The 22,293-nt window shown below is 35.0% G+C and overlaps 1 protein-coding gene across 50 annotated transcripts in view; it reads left to right on the top strand.

The window, feature by feature from the left end:
* Positions 1-22,293, top strand: part of SOX6 (SRY-box transcription factor 6) — a 369,681-nt gene that overhangs the window by 201,549 nt on the left and 145,839 nt on the right. The gene's annotated exons all lie outside the window — the stretch shown is intronic.

Raw genomic sequence — 22,293 nt, 5'->3', positions numbered from 1 at the left:
GAGGATTTTTGAAAGTTCAGAAAAAATAATAGAAATAGCTGTCATGACTAGAGGGTGCTGTTTTTTCCAGTCAACTCACCCTGGTTTTTAATGTTTATCTTTGAAATGATGGATGGACGAGTGTGCCAAAAAAATGGAGTATGTCACAATCGTTATAGGCAGTATCAGGAATATTATCACAAAACACCAGGTTAGTTACATTAGTTCACTGACATCAGCTATATATCTCTGAGCAGAGGAAGAGGAAGAAATGCAGAGTAACCAGTACTTGGTACTGCTTCTTCCCAGTTGCACAAACTGTGTGTAGAAATACCTTTCAGATTATAAAAGGTGGTAATTGTGTCATTGAATCTTTGATTCAAAATTAAAAAAAAAAAAATCTATTAATTCCCTTGTGTAGAGATAGAGTAGGTCTGGATAAAATTTGGGACTTACTGAAATCAGAGCGAAATTTCTTATATATGTGGGCAATAATTTCCAGTATTCTCTTTATTTCTTGAGCCAGCATCCTAGGAAAAGTGGAATTGTCTTGACAATTAAAGTAGAAAACTTGAAATGTTTTTCCCTACCCATCAATATTTCCATGCATTTTCTAAGCAAAAAGAAATTCAGTGTTATTGATTAAGCAACAAATTTAACATGTGCTTTATTTTGTGCTGTGAGAAGGGGTCATAAGGCATGTTTGAGGAGTATATAAAGTACCCAAGATTTATTTCTCTTCTTTTGTATAATTTTGTTAAACTGCACCTACAAAGGTGTGGAAACAAAGAGTTATGTTAATATCATATTAATAAACATTTTCTGTAAAATTCTTTAATGCTAGCAATATATATATTATATTTTATGAATTTTGTATGAAAGATTGGCTCTTTTTAATCAACCTTTTAACCAAAAGGTTGGATTCTCCCGATTTTTCTGGTAGAATTATGACAATGCATATATGTTAGGCAGGTAAGAAATCCCATAGTAAAGTCAGTCAGAGAAACATAGCATACAATTTTGCAGGAACATGTTAAAACCAACTGCAATAAAATCCAAAAAAAATTATGTCTTGAAATCACAATCTATTTAAATCCATATTGTCTCTTAATAGTGTGGAAAACATTGAATGCTAGTTTAATTATTATTGTCTATTAATTGCAAAATACAGCTACTTAGTCTTTAAATAGTAACTACTTGAATGCTATTAGTGAATCAAATTTAAAAGAGGTGGCATCTCCAATAATGAGAATAATGTTCTTTATTCTTTTACATGGCACAAAATGCTTTCTAATGACATCTCATTTATTGAAAAAGAAAGGTTTGTTTTTCTGGATTTATGTTGTTCCTCCTATTTTCTTAGCATATATGTTCTCTGCAGAGTGAGTGGGTAGAGTTCTTGCCTCTCATCCTTTTCTCATCTACCTACAAAGCACTCTCACTCAGATTTGGAAGAATTCTCAACTACCTTTTCCAGGGGAATAGCCTATTAGCTTTATGAAAAGGATCATCAGATTAGGCTCAGCAGATTCAACTGAGTCCCTCAGTTTCCACAGCGCATTTCCTGTGTAACTTGTCCTTAAGTTGTCATAATATCTTCAGTATTCATCCATGCTGCTAGCTGGCTTCCAGCAAGATGCAATGCTGCGTCTTTGCTACTGCAGCTGCATTTAATTTTTTAAAAATAGAACCAACATGGAAGACGAATAATGGTTGCTGTTATTTTGTGCTTTATGCTTCAAATTTCCTGACAAAGAAAACTAGGTTCAGGGTTACACAGCTGGAGTAGAAACAGGTCTGAAGTTGGAACCCCTTCCTTTGGGCTCCCAAACCCATGGCCTAACTACTGTCTCCAGACTGGTTAACTCCGAGCCAAGAAAACCACTACTAACCCAATAGTCTGCTATTAATTCCTATTAGCGTTTGTGTACCATAAATGAGCTCAGAAAGGAAAAAAAAAACAACAAACAAACCCACAAACAAATAACAATCTAGCACATGGCAGCATGAAAACATGATTACATGAAGGAAACAAAACCAAGTAGGGGAAATATCAAAAGATTCATTGTCCAAGGTGGTAGATTCCACAATCATGAAGTTCATTTTCAAAGTTCATGATTGAATAACCAGCAAGGTAACTGGGAGGGCATTCTAGGATCTGAAAGATCTACATTTGAAAATCTGTTTCTTTGGGAAGTCAAATATATTTGTCCTTAATTTCCATTAGATTCTAAATAACTTTACTGAACTGCCCTTGTGAAGAATTTGTGCTCATATTAATGAGAGCCTAACTTAAAGACATGAAGTAATGCGGTAAAATTAAATAAATGAGTTCATTAGGGAAAAAAAAATAATCTTGATTATAAGAAAGGAAGGTGTGGTCCTGTGAGGAACTGCTCTTTGCACTGACTGTTACTGGGAGTTGTTTATTTTAGAGAGAAGGTGTTGTTCTCACTAAGGATAACCTGAGCAAATATCCTTCCTCTGTGTCTGCACAATCACAACCCTCCCCCTTCAGTGAAAGACTAGCATCTTGGTTGTGGGAAGGCAGTTCACTAAGAATCAGTGCCAGAAAAAAGGATGAAAGCAGGAAAAAAAATGTACCACTGACACAAACTGTTTCTATTCATGTTTGGGAAGCACACAGACAAGAAGAAAAGATAATTGGCTGAGAGAAACAAATAAAAATGGTATTTTCTTGCTTTACCTTCTATATTTAGAACACAATAGTGTTAATCAAGATATAATTATAAACTATATCTATTAATTCAGACAATAGAGGCCAATACAAAAGTAACAAACAGTGAATAATTCTTTTTTTTTTCTCAATGTGGGATTGTTCCTGTTCACAATTACTCTTGCATAGTGTGCTTCACTTGTAAAATTGCTTTTTCTGAGTTTCTTTATTAGGATTTCAGTTATTGATAATGGTCCAGATTCTTCCTTGAATTCCAGCCAAACAAGCCATTGACTTCAGGGAGGTTGCATGAAACTGAGGAGAATCTGGCAGAATGCTTTGTAGCCAAATTCCACTGGTTAAATAAGTCTGCTTGTTCATTTGATATATTTATAAATGAAACACATAGGTCAAATTTTCAAAGGTCTCTGAAGCATTTGACCTGAGTTAAATGCCTTGCTCACCTGGAGAAAAAAACCCAGAGCTGTCTGTGCAAATCATTTGATTGTATGCTATTTGCCAGGGTGTGCATGCAAATAGATTTATTTAAGGTATACAAGCAATTTGTTAGGTTTACATCTGGCTTTTGCAGTGTTTGCTTTCTTTTATATAAAAATTAGGATCAGGAAATACTTTTCATTCTAATTGTTGTTATTACATATTTGAATAAACAAAGTGATGCAGGGCTCTTTTCTTTATTTCTAGATTTTTGGATGCACAGAGTTCTGTCCTCACCCTCCCTCACTGCATGTATTTCTGTTGCTTGGTTATCTAGTTTTTCTTCAGCAGCCACAGCTAGGCAGAGTAGCATCATTTATCACTATACAGAGTCTGTTTTAAGTTTTCTGTTTCTGTTCCAAATATAAATCTCTGGAATAGCACAGTCTTGCATGCATCAGGCAGTTGTCCTACTGAAATAGCCCGCAATGGTCTTTCTCAGCATGCAAAGTCTTTGAAGATCAAATAAGAAAGGTCAGTCTTAAGTAACTTATGCAATGATGTTATCATGCAAGGGTCAGAACTGGTCTAGCAGCCTTAGAGGAGAGTGACTCCTGGGTCAGCAGCTACCATGCTGCAGGTTAGTCCTCTGCCTTCCATTGGTGGTGTTTACAACTGGAACTCTCTATATTTATAGGTATTGTCACTTGAATGTCACATGCTGTCTTTGTAGAGTAGGCTCTATTTTGGGGAGGCGAGTGATTGATTAAAGTCATTGGCTTTATCCAACACAGAAGACTGTTTCCATTATGCTTCCCGTGCTTATCCCATCTCCTTTTCTATTTGCTGCTTTACTAATAAGAGTCTAAATCCCCTGTTTTATGTGATGTGCACATTTAATGGCCTCAAAATATTTGGGTAGGTGGGAGGCAGAATTCATGTTTCCTAGAAAAAGTTGAATTTAGTATAATGAAACAACTTCTCCTACTTGATAGTCTTGTACGATATCCACAAACAATTTTGGAACAGATATTTGTCCCTGGTATGAGAACAGGAGAGATGCAATGAGGTGTTTTTTAGGAGCATTTTTTGTGTGTATTAATGACTGGAAGAGGACAGTGAAGCACAACTGTTCGAATCCAGTAATTTAACACTCTCCATTTCTGGAACAGTCTTGGAAAGAGTTGTGCATGAATGAATCCTTGAGAAACCTTGTGGTTTTTACAGTGAATTATTTTTTTTAAAAACATGCCTGATTTACAAAACATTTTAAAATGTTGTTTTTGCTTCTATTTTATAAAACTTGTCTTCACAGATAAGCTTTCAGGTGTTTCTAGCTACACTATATCAAATACAAAGTCCGTTTTGAGGAAAATAAATCTGTTTTCCTTTAGCCCTGATCAACACTGTAGTCTGAATTTGTAGTAATTGTTTTTTAGCATAATTGTTGAAAATTCTTTCTCATAAAGTCCAAGGGTATATAACAGTCTGCCTCATAGATATGTATAAATAAATATATATAAGTCTTATATCATAGAAGCACTCAGAGGTTTTTAATTATGTCACTTTGTATGGCTATAGACATTTCAAAGCTCTCCTTTGTGCTCTCTGTTATAAACATATTTTATTTCTTTTGAAGTCTGTGTGATATACATACTAGCAATTAAAAACCCAGCTCAGGCTTTGAGACACAAAGTCTTCTTAATTAAAACTCAAACAAAAGCTACAAGCAGAAGCCCCACTATATGATTAAGGTCTAAAGTGTTATGATACATTAGAATCATTGTTAACTGCTAGGATTTAAAAAAATCAATACACAGGAAAAAGAATCAACTGGTTCCAATTAGTGAAACCAATGAAAACATTCAGCAAAACAGCATAGCCCAGAACCCCTACACCCAAATCCTTGAGAAATTGCTCCTGATTAGGAATATACCACAGGCTATAAAGGTTTCTCATAATGAATTTATTTCCATGATCCAATGAAGTGATATATTTAGCTTTGTGTCACAGCTTTCCAGAGCAGCACTTTTGTTTTGCTATCCCTCCAGCCACTAGCATTTTGTGTAACATGGTACAAGGGCTATGCTTCCAGGTCTAACCTGACCTTCTAAATTAATACTTTTGAAGGCCTGAAAATTTCACAGTCACTTCCAACAGTTAATGTTTGCACACCCTTTAGTTGAATTTCCTTGAAGAAGGTAATGAATTCCAAAATTAAAAATACTTTGGTTAAGCTTACCAAGCCCCATTTTATCTATTTGTTATGGTCTAGATACCAGCACAATTAGACTAATCACCAGTGTGAAACACTTTCAGCTATATTGTCTTATGTCTTCTTGATTTTTTTTTTAATATAAAATATCTTCAGATTTTGGATTTAGACAGACATACTCCCAGTTGTACAGACAGAGGGTAGTTCTGTGGAAGAGATTTGACTGCTCATTGTACACGGTGCTAGTGTTTAAATTATGTAGCTGTAAGTCTTGGCAGGATTGAGGCTGTGTTTATCACATTCAAAAAAGCCAAACATTTTTGTTGCTCTACTCTTTTGGTGAGAGGGTTGTATTTCAGTGCCACCTCTCACAATCATGCCTACTTCTAATGTTGAAAGTTAATGACTGTTACCATTTCTAGTCTTTAAAACTCTAGAACTATAAATTACACTGTAATCAACCTTTCAAATAAATCAAGTTTTCCATATTGTTGAATATATTTTATAAAAAACATCAAGCAGGATGTATGCTCTTTAGTTCCAGGCACACAATGAATTTTTTACTTACCATAATCACAGAAATTGTTATGTTTTTTATCTTATCAGTGTATCTTTCTAAGCTTAACTATTCAGAGGTCAATGTATGAACTCTGTACAACACTGAAATAAATATGACAGCCCACTTATAGTCTGGGTTTTGTGAAATGTGTCCCAAATAATTTAGTTAGAAATAGTATCAACTGTTCATGGAGAAAAAAGCAACAAGATGGATAATGATGCTAATAATAAGGAGCTGAAATGGCAATACTTTTTTTGCACATTTGAACAGACTGTCTTCTGGAATGTGATCTATTCTTTATGTTTACAGTCAGTGACAATAAAATGTATGGTTTTAAAATGTGTTTATTTTCAACTGCCATCTAATTTTTTTTAGCAGAAAAGATGTTGCCCATAAACTAAAAATTGCAAGTCAGTTTTTTTCCACATTTTCCACAAAAATTTGCCATTTTCCTCTGTTGGGAGATTGTTTTGATGGTATGTATGTATGTATGTATGTATGTATCTATCTATCTATCATCTATCTATCTATCTATCTATCTATCTGTCTGTCTGTCTATCTATCTATCTGTCTATCTGCCTATCTTTTTCAGTATATCACTCCTTGCTTTCTGTAATAAAAACATAGCCTTTAACTCTGAAAGGCTTCTGTGTTGCAGAATGTACCACTACTTAGAACTTAGCACTTTCTCCTCTGAAAGTGAATGTCAGTAGCAAATTTTCTTTTCTTTCCAGTCCCAGCTTATTTGCCAATGAAGTTTCTTACCTTTAGCAAAATAAAACTCCTACTGAAGACAAATATACAACCTCTTATGGAAAAGAAAGTGTATATGTAGGAGTTTGCACTGCTAAAATAAAAGTCAAAACTCCATTTCTTGTATTTCATCATGCTTCAGTGCTTTTGACTTTTTGTTGCTGGAGACTTACAAAGTCAAATTCTAACAAATTTATGAATGTCAGCATTTATCTAGAAAAATACATATAGACACAGTACTGAAAGGACTGAAATTTTCTGGTCAATTTGGAAGTTGTAGAAACCTCCACATGTACTTTTATCAGTGTTTTGTTATTGGTGTTTTGTATTCCAGGAACTTTAAGTGCCATATAAAGAACAGTCCCTGGACACTGTTCAACCTGTGGAAGATTTTTCCTAAGGAAAGGGGAAATATGAACTAATATTTCCTCAGTATACTCTTCCAGTTTCCCACCAAATATGATTAATAGGTTGCTTGATTCAGAGGTGGTAATTCGGGTTTAATGACCCTTGATGGAATTATCATCTATGAGCATGTCCAATCACTTTTGAACCCTTTAACAGACAGCTACAAAGTCTGTGGGGATAAGCTCATCAGCTAGGAATATGGTGTATATTTGAACATAGTACCTTGCAGGTATCCCCTTGATCTTAGAATGGACATTCTTAGAATGCACTGTTCTCTATTTACCTCCTCTGTTATGCTACACTTTGTCATTTCTCCAGGTTGAAAAGTAAAAATAGATTTATTTACTCTTTACATGGAGGCTGTTCTGCACTGTGGCCACTCTCCTCAGCCAGTTAATGTGGAAAGAAATCCCTTGCAAAAAATATCACTTTCTGAGCAACATCAAACTTTGGCACTGAATAATAAGAACATTTGTGGTGATTATTTTCACTTTCAGTTGGTTTTAAACTCCATTTCTGATCAGGAAGTTGTGTCTTGGAATGAGATCTTGATGTGTGGATATTGTGTGGTAATGAGGATGGCCTGATGATACCAGAGATATCAGATTCTTATTTTTCTTAAGAATATGTAAAAATACCTTACTTGGAACTATCTAAACAAACTCTGGACCCTGAGTCAGAAATGTCATCTGTAAGACTCAAGGCACACAGCATTAGCATTGAGAAAAAAATGAAGTAGGAGCACATTTAGTAACTTCTCTTCTACTGAGAATAGCAAGAACATAATGTGCAACCTGACACAGCCACTGCCTCAAAAGCCTAAGCTCAATGAGGAATAGAAGAAGAAATACAAGAAGGGTTGTCTGTGTCCCCTCTAAACAAGTTGACTTTTCAGAAGAGGTTAATTATCAGTGTTTTTTACAAGATATCTTGATTTGTTTAACTGTCACCTCACTTAGGATCTGACCAATGACATCTGACAGTTTTCTGTCAAAGGGCAAATCTAGCAAAACTGGGCTCATTTTCCTCGTTTTCACCTCCTTCTGCCAACATTAAAGTGATTTGAGGCTAATCCTGATCCCCTTGCTCCAATCAGGTCGTCCACAATATTGTCCCCTTATTTGGTGAGTGAATTGATACCAATTCACTACAACTGTTCTGTTTCTCCCTCAAATATTTATGTTGGATTAAAGTAAATAATTTATCAATTTCACATCCCAACCAATTTTTTGTTTTGTTTTGTTCTGGCATGATTTGCCAATAGAGAATTTTTTCAAAAACACTCTAAAGATGAAGTCACATCAATCAATTAATACAAATTTATCAATTTTAAAGAAAATAGAGAGATTTATTGAAATAATTTCCATATAAATTTGTCTGAACTGAGGAAAAACAAATCTATGAAGTATGTAGCCTGCCCTGATCTTGTGAATTCATTGTAGGGATTACTCTCTGTGATAATAATATTAATAGATTTATAACCAGGCAAATTGATCAAAACTGGATCTTTGTTGTTAGCTCTCACACTGAAACCGTATTATTATGAACATGTTTTTCTTACCCTTTTTTCTTTAAATTGCTGTCAGTTTAACCCATGTATCCTAATATTGACCTTTGTCTGTATTGATATATTTTAACAAAGTTTAAATTAGACATATTGTCATAAATGTTCTTGAAGAGTTATCCAAGATTAAGCTGAGACCTGTTCTTAAGCTGCGTAAAATTCGTTGCCCCATAGATAGCAGTAATGATAGGCTAACACTCTCAGGTTGGGAATGATTCTTCACGTCTATTAAGATTTGTTTGAACAGTTTTCCATCACAACAGGTGCACAATTACTTTATGAGTAAAATATTATCAGCCTTCCAAATTAGCCAGGGCAAAATGCAAGTTCTCTGATTAAATAATCAAACCCAATACTTAAAATGCACTTGATTTCCACAGGAATTTTAAGTTGCTAAGTCCCAGTCTATCAGTGAAACTGTGATTGTTTGCAGCATGCAAGTAGCAGCTTGTAGAGTATCCTGTTTGGTATGTTTTACATAATTCACCCTACATTATACAACACAAAACCACTAAAAAAACATAATAACAGGTTTTACTTCTAGTAAAACAATTTTAATCTTCCAATGAAGGTATAATATTGTGCATTAAAATCAAAGAAAAAAAGTAGGCCTAATGGAAAATAGTTTGAAAGTGCTCTGTGTTCAATTAGGAGGCACATCAGTTTGGAAAAACAAAAACTGATGTTCTTTTAAAATAATTTCGTTTATGAAGAGGGAGGGTCTAGAGAAAAATGTCTGTGAGTCTGAAGTGCAGCTTGCAGTGTGGAGATCACATATGTCACCAGTTACTGAATAGCTTAGTAAACACAGTAACTCAGGCACCCAAGAATTTAGTCAAATCTGAAACAGGTTCACCACAAAGGGAAAATTTAGCAGTGCAGCTGTCAGGCAGAGATTATATACAGGTAACTGTTTGTTTTCATATCTGAATCTGTTTGTTAATCAAAGAATGCTATAAATCAGGAGATGGGATCTCAAATACAAAACCACAAAGTCAGAGACAGCATCTGGAGGAGCTCCAAGCCACAAAAATTAGGGAAGAAACACAGAGGGAACAAAAAACTGTAAATGCTTGCATGGATTCTGCCTCTATATACATTGAATTTAAATAATTGTGTTGATACATCAGTAATAATAATTGCTGATAAAAATTATAGTCCTTATTTTGGGCAGCAATATGTTTTACTAAATGTGAAATTAAATGCAATTTGTATTAATTAGGGATAATATGAAAGTATGTAAGTGGTTGACATTTCCGACATTTTTAAACACACTACTATGTGTGAAGATAGATCTTTTGCATTTGTTTTGATTTGGAAGTACTGTGGATTGATATATGCCCCCAAAATATTCTGTTAACATAAGATCCCAGTTCTAACCCCTAAGTTCAGAAAATTATTTATAGTTCACTGTAGTTTGAAATTTAATTATGGGATTTGATCTTTGATGTAACAGTTTAGTAGACAATTGTAGTTCTCCCTGAAAGCTAGAATACACCCTTAGTACAGATACTAAACCAAAATCTTCTAATTGAAGGTGGCACACTCAGACTGCAAGATTTAAGAAGTCAGTGTAGTGTATAGAGTTATGTAGGCTTACACAAATAAGTTGTTTTAAATGTGGGAAAATTTACAGACATCAAATCTGAATTAGTAACATCAGAATAGCAGGTTTATTAAGGAAGGTCAAGAAAATGAAATGGACATAGCTGTTCTGTGGTTTACTTTTTACAGATTTCTTAAGAATTGTGGAATTGACTTCTAATTAAAAGTTTTACCTTCATTCTCTTCCTCTGGAAGAGGAAGCCACATTTGCTTACGGACTGTTGGGATTCTGCAAGAGTCGCAGGATGGCTGTGGATGTTTTTTTAGGGGCTGTATAGAACAGAGGTTTCCTACTTCAGGATGTGCTAAATTGACCCTCCTACCTTTTTTTTTTTTTGTTTGTTTGTTTTGGTTTGGTTTTTTGTTTGTTTGGTTTTTTTCTGCTTTCTTCCCCTCACAGGGGTTATATAGTGTAATTTTATGCCTCTCAGACTTCAGCCAAAGATAGGGTGCCCACTTCTGAAGGATAAGGCTTTTCCTAAAAAGAAATACTTAATCCTATCAGGTTAAGGTCTACCACTTTTCAAGATAGCAGTGATTGACAAAGGCACTTTATGTCTCTGCATACTCTCAGAAAACATATCCTACCATCAGACAGATATTAACACTTGGTTAATATCACTAAGAGTGAGACACCGGGAAAATTCTCCTTCTGTTGACCTGGAAAAACCACAGTCAGTCTCTACATATAGCTAAAGTTCAGTAAATTTAATAGCTAGGTGAGGTTCTTCTCCCACTTCGCCTCTTCCTGTCCTCTTCTATGAGTACTGTACTCAAAACCACTGAGAAAAATTCTTTTTTGAACTATAGCTGCAACTACTGAAAAGGGCTACAGTGATAAGCAGCAAATAACCCCTGACAGAATACAGCTGTTAATTGCTCATCAGCTGAATCTGCTATAAAAAATTCACATTATGATGTCCATGTAAAATACTTAAATACATTGAACACATAGAAATTAATATAAAGTTCAAGTTTGGAAGTGAGGGAAAATGGAAGATTGGTGTATTGAAAATTAATATTTTTAAACTTGTTTTAATAAATTAGTCTTCACAAAGGACAAATCGTTCCTCCCAAAAGGCTCACTCCAATGCTTACAGCACAACTGGATGGAGCCCTGAGCAACCTGGTCTAGTGGAAGTTGTCCCTGCCCATGGCTGAGGGGTTCTGGGTGATGAGAGGGGAATGTGGTCATGTCTGAGGTCCCTTCCCACCCAAGATATTCCATTTTTCTGTGATCTGTTAAAGGAAAACACTGCTCCTCACTTATCAAAGTCAGATCATACAGACCAGCTGACATCACCACTTCCAAGGCTGAGGCTCCTGTTCAAAATGATAACATTCACAGACTCAGTTTTGAAAGAGTTCATTTTCTGCAGTTCAAGAATTCAAGATATGTGATATTTGTTTAATGTTCTTGATTGACAGCTAGAAGATAGGAAATGGTTAAAAGATGTGTGAGAATTAGAAGGTTAGTTGGTAAACTAGGTAGTGCTTTTGCCATCTGTACCTATTCAGGCTTTTAGAGGCTTAGTAGCGCTCTATTTTTTGTCAGAGTTAGCTATGTCATAGTAGGTACAGAGTTGTCAAGTTGGTTAAGCAACTGAAGGTTTTGCCTTCCTAAACTAAATTAATAACCAAAGCAATAATGAGTTCTTGACTTTTTTTTCTACATAGGGAAAGAAATGTGAGGGATAGTGTGAGACTGTTGCCTTATAAATGCATTTTAATGTGTTCTCTTGTATTGATTCATCCTCTTATGCAAGCTGGTTGTCTTATGCAGAGTTCTGTCTATATATGTTGAGTCTATGATAGAGCTGAAGCTGTAGGCTCCACTTTACTTCAGGTGCTGATGTCCCTTAAATGTGGGGCATTTAAAGACCTCTAGAGCAGAAAAACCTTATCTTTGCTATGGCATATGGAGCTAATGCTCCAAGGAGGAAATTGAAAATTTTTAAGTGAATGCAGTCCATGCCACTTGGAAGTTTCCAAAGGGCTACTGAGCTCTCGAAAGTGATATTGAAATATCCTAAATCCTCCAGCAGTCCTTCAACAATATTTCTATTTATATTTCTCTTTATTTTAATACCCTGAAATAGCAAAATATATTGATGGTTATGCTTTGGAAGCTACTGTAAGGATGTGGTTGAAAAGTATTTTGTGCTAAGTTTCTTACCTATATGAAACTCAAAGTGAGCAACCTTAGGTTTAACCTGTCAGCCCTAAGCCCAGCGTGTACAGACCATCACATAGTTCCAGGTTCTCACGTTCACTAGTTGGTGTTGCACAAGAGAAGAGTAAATGAAACTACTTTTATGTTAAGGAAAGACAGTTGGCCGACCCATAGGTATGAACTTCCATGAGGGGAAAATAAATCTTAATAAAAAAGTCATCCAGTACTGTATTTGAAAGGCCAAAGTTGCTACAAAAGAACTCAAAAAATTAGAAAAGAGATCTTTGGCATAAAGGGGAATAAACAGCAAAACACCCATTTGATTTCAGAGGTAATCATAAATGCAGATACAGGAATGAGGAAGAACAGGGAAAAATTATACTTTTGCACTAGTATTATCTCTACCTCTGACTAATTTCAGGGATTCCAGATCCTGGTGGGGTTTGTGCATTTTGAATTAGTCAAATAGATTCCTCTTCCCTCTTTCAAATACCTATCCACTCTGCCATTGAACCCATGCAAAGCTTTGAGCCAGCAGTATTGTTTAGAAAGACATTCCATGGCTGTAGCGTCAACTGTGGGAAGATCCACATCAGGATCAAACTAACTGAAAACTTTAGAGGTAATACTATGTGATTCAGACACATTTATCTCATTTTTCTGAGTCAATGGGTCTTAGATGCTTCAAGTGTTTTGGAAAACATGACCATAGGGATATTTGCAATAGTAAGAGGCCTAAATCTCTTAAAACTGTCCCAGAGACACCTAAATTAGTCTCAATTGGTTTTGAAAATCTGTTTTCCCTGCTTCTGCTTCTTTGAGTTTTTTGTTTGAGTGTCTTGTTAGGAAGGAAAATAATGTTGAAAGTGTTGTGGCTGTATAAATAAAATAATGAAAATGCAACCTGGACAGTATTAAGTTGTCTTAAGGAGACAGAAACAATTAGAGGATCCTGATTTCTTTAATATGTCCTGGGTCTATTTATAATATATTGAATTAGAATGCTGTTATAGTGGAATTCAAAACCTCTTGGTATGTTTCCTACATATTCCCAATGCTTCAAGATTAATTGTGAATCATTGTAACATTGTGCTTAAAGTTTTGCTAAATTTGCTAAATGCCTTTGAATATTGGATTATATTAAGACTTTTGAGTAGACAATGTTTATGTTTTCTTTCTAAGTGATCCTGTTTCAGAGGTATAAAACCTATGAAAGCACAAAAAAACCCCCATGATATCACTCTGGGTTGGGGCTGTGAAGAACTTAATTACCAAAGACCCTGTAGCAAAGAGCTGTGTTAAATGTTTTGATTTGTGATCAACTAGGTATACAAATAAATTGAATTAAGAAAAGTTCTGACTGCACTTTTAGTTGCTTCTGAGAACCATCTGGCTAAACACACTCATGCTTGTGGTTAGAATGTAATTATTCCAGAACACTCTTGGAATATTTGTGCAACTTCAGTCTGCAAATGTAGGCCACCCCCTTTGTACTCTGGTTGATGTGATTTAGAAGGTTTCTCTCTAGTTAGAAAACTTGTCTGATAATTTTGTAGTGTATTTACAGAAGCACACCAAGCTGGTCATAGAACTCTAATTTGGTCTGGATTACATTATTTTATTTTAATTATTTATTTATAAAATAAATCTTCAGGGAACAAGAGCATAGTTTATTTGTTTGGTTTTTGTTTCTCATACCCATTCAGTGATGTGGTTATTTCAAAAGACTTGTGATAATTCTTATTTGCAGAATTAATATGCTCTGCTGAATTGGTTTTACAGATTGTTAGGTTGTGCGCAGCAGATAAGTAGCACTTCCAATTTATAACTCTTTGAATATGAACTAAATTTAAAATAATCAGATTTATAAGCCTAAAGCTGCCACCTAATGCCATTATTAATGAGTGTATCAATGGACCTTTTTCAAAGCTCAATGAAATGAGTGTAAATCCTTCTCTAAACTCACTTCTCTGGGCACATTCTAAATGTATAAAATGTTGTTGCTTTTCCATACATATCAAAGGCTTTTGACTAAATTGTCTCTTCTCAGATGAGGTAGGAAGTTTCTTCTTTAGAGCTTCTATGATAGACAGGCTATGCTAATGTCCTTGTTTTGCAACAAACTTTGCTTCTTCATTACTTATCACCAGAGGCAATAAAAATCTTCAGAGGCAAATATAAGTTTTTCATTGATATACTTGTTTGTATTTGTAAGACATGAAAGATGAACATGTAATTAAGATCAAAATTAAAATTTATATTTAAAGTATATAAATCTTGCAGTGCTAATACTCATATTTATATTTAGACATCTCTGAGTTGTGTAGCTAATAATTACTAACTAAGAACTCATGGAAGTAACTTATTTAAAAAGATACTAAAAAGTAACTGCAAGACATCAGAAGTCAGAGTACACTTCACAGGGGTACATCTCCTCTCCTGTGTATATTTGTGCATTCTGGATGCAGCAGAAGAAATGCATTTGGGTTACAATTTTCAGTATAGGAAAAGAGGCAAGGTTCCTGGAGTGCTCTGGTGTGTTATCCTCAGTGTTAGCTTTATGGCAAATGAGCCCAAATAATTGAATCCTATGTAAATCAATTAGCCCTTTAATAGAAAAGCTGCGGTGGCACCTATGGAAAAGGTTTCTACCATTCTTGCACCCACAGAGAAATGTACTAAACGTTATCCTTGTTCTCATAGCCCTTCCTGCTAGACAGGTGGGTCAGTTTCACTGCATTGTGCTTCTTAAAACTGGATTAGTCCCACAGGAAGACACAGTGAGGAGATGTGTTTTTTTTTCACCTGATTTACATGTGTCCAACTGCAGAATTACTATATTACACACAAAAGCTGCATGAAGTTCAACTGTCCCCTTTTCTTCCCATCACCCTATGGATGTATTTCTAGACATTAAAGTGTAAAGTATTCCTCATTATTTAAAGAGAAGAATCTCATTATTTCTGCAAATATTGTGGCAAAGAGCAGAAAAAAATTTAAGCCCTCCTTTTCTGTAGCTTGCTCTTTAAAATTGAAAACTTAATTAAAACATATCATTCTTTTTTGCCTTTCATTTTTAATCCTTAGTTTAGACAACAGAGAAGACTGAAAAGCCCAAACAAAAGCTTTTTTTACATCACAAACCTTTTTTAATGAAAGCCAAATAATCCGCTACAAAATTCACAAGTAACTAGCTCCTGTTAGGTACGGAAATTAATGTAATCTAATTCATATGAACTATACTCATCAAATGAGACATTAAGCAAACTTCCTCTAAACTCAGCTTCCTTCCAGCCACTTTTATGCATGTACATATACAATTCTCTTTCCAGAATAAGATTAGACAGCACAGATATTAACTTTATCCCTGTGATTGAAGATACAAGTTTTAATTGGAGAGCTTTTCCTTCCAAATAAGTGCAGTTTTGCACTTGCATGGGAAGAAATACTAGTTTTATAAGAATGAAAATTTGTATCGATTTTGAAATACTATCATGTTTAAAAAATGAAAAAATAAGATTAATAACACCCAGAAATCACTTGTTAAAGCTTAAATTGAATACGGAAACAAAATTACTTATATCCAGCTGTGTGTTGTTAGGAAAGAACAATCAAAGAAATGGAGCCATTTCAAAATCAGTCCTGAATTTTCCATCTAAATTTCTCTCTTCAGCAAACTCCCAATACTTATTCCAGACTGTCATCAATTGAGACTCTCAACACTGTAATTCGAAAGAATACCCTACCTATGATTGTATGTAAGCAAAAGAAAATCAAGAAAATCTCATTTCACATCAAAAAGGGGATGTTATAAAGATTATCTTACCACACATTTTATTGCAGTATTTTATATGAATATTAGAGATGGGTTAGCAGTCCTGTATTCAATCCTTCCTGTCAAAGCATAGCTGCAAATATTACAAATAAAATCTTTTTTCTTCTCTTCTGGAAATTAATTGAGGGACTTTCTATTGAATTCAAACATCTAAAACATTGCTTAATTGAATTAGGATACAGTGAGACTACTAGTGCAGCAGAACTTCATTCAGCAAATTTTAGGAATCAGAAGAGAAAAATTGAAAAATTATTAAGAAAACAAAATAATGTTTAGGAAAAAATGCCATTGTATTGGAATTCCTCAGAAACTGGTTGGGCAATATTTCTCTGTGTAAGCACTTCTTTCTCAGTTTTACACCTCTAGTTTCACATTACACTATAAACAGCTCATGCAGAGAGTTTAGTAAGAAAGTGCATTAAAAGTGCCTAATGTGAACTACACAGTTTTTCTATCCCAAATGATGCTGTCAGGAAAAGGCGGTCTCAGACCTAAACCTGGGATTTTAGTAATGTTTCTACATGCCTAATATAGTGAGTTTTCTAGAAACTGAGGTGAGATTTTTTGACTTCTATTTGACAAGTCTCCTATTGGTCCTTCAATAAGTACAAAATTCAGCCAAAGCTGATGAAAGTCTCCCTGTGTTTTGGGCCAGGTTCAGAGATAAAATAATAGGGAAGGTGAACAACTGGCTTCACCTAGCATTTATGGGAACATGGGGATCAGCTCTCATGCCATTGTAAATACAGGGTGATTCTGTTGGAGGTTTTGATCTACATATATGTGTAGATAATCTACAAGAGAGAATTAGACTTGCTGAGTTGATAATTCCAGTGTAATGAGGAAGCAACAAGCATTGTGAACAACATCATTACTGTGGGACTTGATTTTTCTGATATTTAATATTTGTGGCCCAATATCAGAAGGAAAAGCTTTGGATATCTGCACTTCTCTATGAGATTTCCCCTGTTTTGCTACATGCTAACTTAAAGCCATGTAGGACATTTGTGTTGAAGTTAGTTTCACATCTCTTGGAAATGAGAAAAGTAAAGGGTTTAACTTTTAAGCCATGTTTATAACTCTCGTCTTCTTGAGAAAGACATTATTTTGATCTGCTATTTTTGCTTGTGCTTAATGTGTGTTCTGATAGGGAAAACAAAACCAATCTTATGAGTTTTTCACTTATGATATTAATGTCCACAAGAGAAGCTGGTAAACATCATGCATGTGGGATGTTTGCACAGAGATGGTTCTGATGCTCAAAGTTTATTCCTACTGCGATTTTAAGTATTTATGCTATTCTTATTAGAACAGTTCCTGATATCTCAGTGTGGATTCTTCTACAGAAGAGTAGCTGGTGTATAAGTAAATGATGATTAGATTTTGTTTGTTTGTTGGGCTTTTTTGTCATTTCACCTTCAATACCTTTTTTTTTTTCTCCCTGATACACTATTCCTGCCTGTTATGTAGCCCGCAAATACTGTTTGTAATCTTTACTGTTGCTATAACCTCCTCCTCCCTTTCCCCCTCCATGATCTAGGGAAGTACTATCATCTGTATTTAAATGGGAAAATCTAAAAATGAAGGTCAGGATAGTTTTTCAACTCTCAAGTCCTGAGTGAATGCCTTAATTGGATGAACCATCTTTACTTCCATTTATGTTGTATTTTTTTTTTTTTTTTACTTTAAAGGCATTGGAATCAAATATTAGAATCAATAATAATATTAATAGTGTGAATTTTTCTCTCTATACAACACCACCATGTTAATCTTATTTTGATGTGCTATGCCCTGGGCTACAGTCTACTCAGTGAACAAAACAAAATTACCAATTTTTCTCTTTATCTCATATTTTAGAGTTTTTATCACTGTACAGATAACCCACAGCCTGCAGCTTCTGCTGTATCATTATATTCTAATTCAATAGGAACAGGTTGGCTATGAGTTTTTAGTTGGAATGTATAATATGCATTTCTCTGTTTATATCCAGCAATATCATGTTTTTCCTATATAGACTCTGAACAGCTCATATTGAGTATATATGAAGATTTTCTAAACCTAGTGAAAGCACTAAACCATTTAAAGCCAAATCTCTACTTGCTGCTGAAAAATCCTACAAATAATTTATTAAAAAAATCATTATCTTCCCTCCATGTGCACATGTATAAATTAACACTTAGTGTGTACTTTCAATATCATTTAGAGTGTAAATTTACAAGTTCTTCTGGATTTGAGAGAAATTTTAAGAAATAAGCTAAAGTGGGTTTTATTTATTTTTTAAAATAAAGACAATAGTAAAATTTCATTGTATCTGTGAGATACTAGCAAAATTTCCAAATATATTTAAAGTCATCTAAACCTCATGTCAGACAGAGTTGTTCTTTTCACGTGTGTGAAAGGAAGTAAGGAGTACAAGAGATTTGTTGGAATTCTGCTTTTTGCATGGCACTGGTTTGGAGGAGGGGGAGATTGAAGTTCTGGCTAACATCACATTCTTTCCTGCATTCCTGACATGGATTACATTTCAGGACTCAACTGTAGATTCACCACATTGCTAAAAATGGTGCAAAGTTTCATTGTGCTGCTCCATGAGCTGAGCAGGACCTTAGCCTAAGTAGTTGCCTAGCACCTTGCTTTGGTAGCTGTGGAGATGTTTGAGAAAAACTTGGGAGCAGTTCCTGTTGGTCCAGTCACTGCAGTATTTTAATTTTGAATGTATTGGTTTATTTTGATTTGAACTGTTGGGAAAAGCAGTCAAGGAAGAAAATCTCTAAATGTAAGATACTGCACAGGAAACACTTGAGAATTGCTAAAAAACCATGTAAGAGCAAAAAGTCCAGTGAACATGTGAGGGGAAAAAAAAGTTATTTGGGGGAGCAAAGCTAAGGTACAATCATTTGCTGGACATACTGTGGCAGGTAAGCCTGCCACAAGTGATGGCAAATCTTTGGGGAAATATTCAGCTGGATTACTATAGGCATTCTTGTGACTTGTTTTTAATGCAGAATAAATGGTTCTGTGATTTGTGACATTTGAAAAAGGAATAAATCCATCAAATTCTTTTGAGAAGGGAAAAAACCACAGAGCTGGACACTTCAGGTGGTTGGATAGGGCTCAGTTGAACCTGCATACTCAGAGTTCTGCCCAGCTCAGTGTCAGGCAGAGATCTGGATGTGTGAACTGGATGAAAGCCTTGGGATGAGACAATCTCAAGGGCAATGGTTGCAGAACCCCAGTGTTGGCTGTGGGCTCAGAGAGGTGGTTTGGGGGATGGAGGCTCCCTGGCCCTGCCCTTACCTGTCTGTGGGCACAGTGACATGTGAAAATGAAGGGTCAGCATGGCCTTGCTGATATTCACTCAGCTGTTTGGCAATTTTTTGGTTAATATAAGAAAGACAGGACCATGATAAGTATAGGATTGTTTTAAAAGTCTGCTGTTTTGCAAATCATATGAGTTTCAAATTTCTCCCATCTTAGAAATTCCTGCAATGTGCGAGTTTTAGTGCATATGGAATCAAGAGAAAATTTGTGGATTATCAGTAAAGCATTTTCATCCTTCTTATGAAGAATAACTAATTTAAACTCTTTTTTGTTTTTCAAAATCTGACATCTTTTTCTCTACAGAATATTTTCAGTAATTCTTAATATTAATTCCCATTACTGTCTGTGGACATACGGTAATAAAATTTCCTTTCCCAAAGCTGAAAATGCAGAAGCATTTTGAGACATAAGGGAGGGGAGGTACCTTACACCTTCCCAAGAGAAGCTATCCGGTGTGTTTTGAATGCTGGACATGTTTGCTGTGCTGCTTTCTGCATTGGGATGCTACAAAGCACAATGGGAGCATTTATAAAACTTTTTATTGACTAAGAATGGGACAGTAGCATATGGGAACAACAACAATTGCTAACTGATCATGAAATAAAGAAATTCCAGTATTCTAGTGTTATAAAAAGAAGGGGGAAAAAAAAAGTCATTCAGAACTTAGTCATATTGGTTCAGCTGTTGTAACCAAAGACTGATAAGATAATAGAGGTCTTTGTGGCTGTTTTCTACTGAAATGCTTTATCTTTATGATACACTTGGGGCCCTTTAGAGTGGAAGCTTTTTAAACTGCTGCTGGAGTTAGAACTCAAATTAGATGCTGTTGCAATGGCAAGGGGGCTCCCTAGCCAGGCAGCCCTCACAAAGTGACTTTTATCTCTGAAGCCCTTCCATTAGATTGTTACTTTCTTCAGTTTTTCCTGTTTATTTTTGTTGACTTTTGCTGCCCTATTTTGTGGCATTTAGTAGGTGACCCAATCAAAAAAGGGTAAATGCTAAATGCTGGACAGAGCCTGTGAAGTGGAAACATCACAGCCCATCTGATGTGTGCTGCAGACTGCAGTGTAAGACAGAATGGTTGAACCAGGTTATCTCTGGGAAGCTAAGATCAAATACACTTTCTTTTATGTTCTAGCATTGTGTTTTTGCTTTCTTTTCAAACAATGTCCATAAAATAATAAAATCCCCTCCAATCTAACAGAGGGATTGAGTTACAAAAGCTTGCTTTTTTTTTTTTTTTTAAGGAAAAAAGCTGAAATTGCTTAACTTGACTCAAAATAATTTTTGATTGTTGGCTGAACTGTTTTGGTTGATGATACTTCAGGGCTGCAGTTATGTGATTTAAAGCCCTACTTAGTTTCTGGCAAAGTCCACACTTCTTTCTTGCATTACTGCCTCCTGATTTCATAAAAGTCACACTATGTGTTTGTTCTAGAAATGTAACAGGAGTAATCATTTGTGATTTATTAATTTGTATTTCCTGTAAGCATATGGAGTAAAAGTTACTTTAGATGCAGTGCATAAACAAGGATGATATTTGTCATCTTTTACACTAATCATAGGATTCAAGAGAACCAATAATGCTTTGCAGCTGTGTAGAGACTCCACACGAAGATATCAAAGCACTTCAGAAACATTAAGTAACCAGGCATAAAAACCTCTGATAGGTGGTGTTTTACTTTGTGTACATGTCGGGACACTAAGACACATTCAAGATCCCACAGTAATTTTGCGTCACAGCTAAGAACCCTACTTCAACAAGCTGTGGATCAAGCCTATAAAATTTTGGGTTCATTTATGACTCAAATATTTTGTCTTTTATTCACTTGATAGAATATGTGGTTTTATCTAGTTTTCTTTTCCTGAGTGTCAGAGAGATTAGTTTAAATTATGCTATGTAAGCCTAGAAAGCCTATTTTTTATTATGCCTGTTTCTTTTTTTTCCCTTACCAGCAGATATTACTTTGCCTCTACCTCAGGCCAGATTGCCACAAGGACAGTAAGAAATTTAACACTGAGAAGCCTCCAGTGTTTGCTTACATGCAGCGACATTTGTATACAGACTGAATAGGTTGTTATGCTGGTTTTGCATTGATTGGCATTTGGGGAAGTAACAAAGATAACAGGAGTGTTAAAAGTGGTAAACCAGTGGTTGATACAGGAGCTATAGTTATATTGTATAGCTATACTTACAGGATATTAGTTTTTAAATTATATTTTTTTAATACTTAAAAAAGCCAAGTAAGATAAAATGCAGCATGGGGTTTATGATTTTTATTAAATGCAGTGTAAGATACATGATGCTCTTTCTGTTACTTTATGTACCAGAAATCGTATAGTATTCTAATTGGTTTTAAAAGATAGTCTTTTGCCACAAGAAGAATTCTTTCTAAATGTAATTTTAGACCACAAGTTGAACTCTTCCCTTTTTTTATCAGCAGAATTATAGCTACTTTTCATTTTCTGTCTCGTGGTTAGGTTGACCTATGACCAGAATTTCAAAAAGTCAGAAGTTCTCTTTGATGCCTTAGTTCTCTTCAATCTGAGTATTTTATCTTAATTTGTGCTGAAATCCAAAATAACGACTAAGACAATAAGCACACAGGGAAAAATTAAAATATTACTATGACGAGATTATTATCATAAAGGTGGGGATATACCAAAGTACTATCAGAAATCATCTAATTTTTTTCTGAACTTTTGATGAGACTGACACATTTTCACTTCAGAAAGAAATCCTTAAACACTATCAGCTTCCCACCG

Source organism: Cyanistes caeruleus, chromosome 6, assembly GCF_971803275.1.
Source record: "Cyanistes caeruleus chromosome 6, bCyaCae1.hap1.1, whole genome shotgun sequence".
Classification (NCBI taxonomy): domain Eukaryota; kingdom Metazoa; phylum Chordata; class Aves; order Passeriformes; family Paridae; genus Cyanistes; species Cyanistes caeruleus.
Note: the sequence above shows the minus strand (reverse complement) of the source record. Positions and strands in the feature narration are given on the sequence as shown.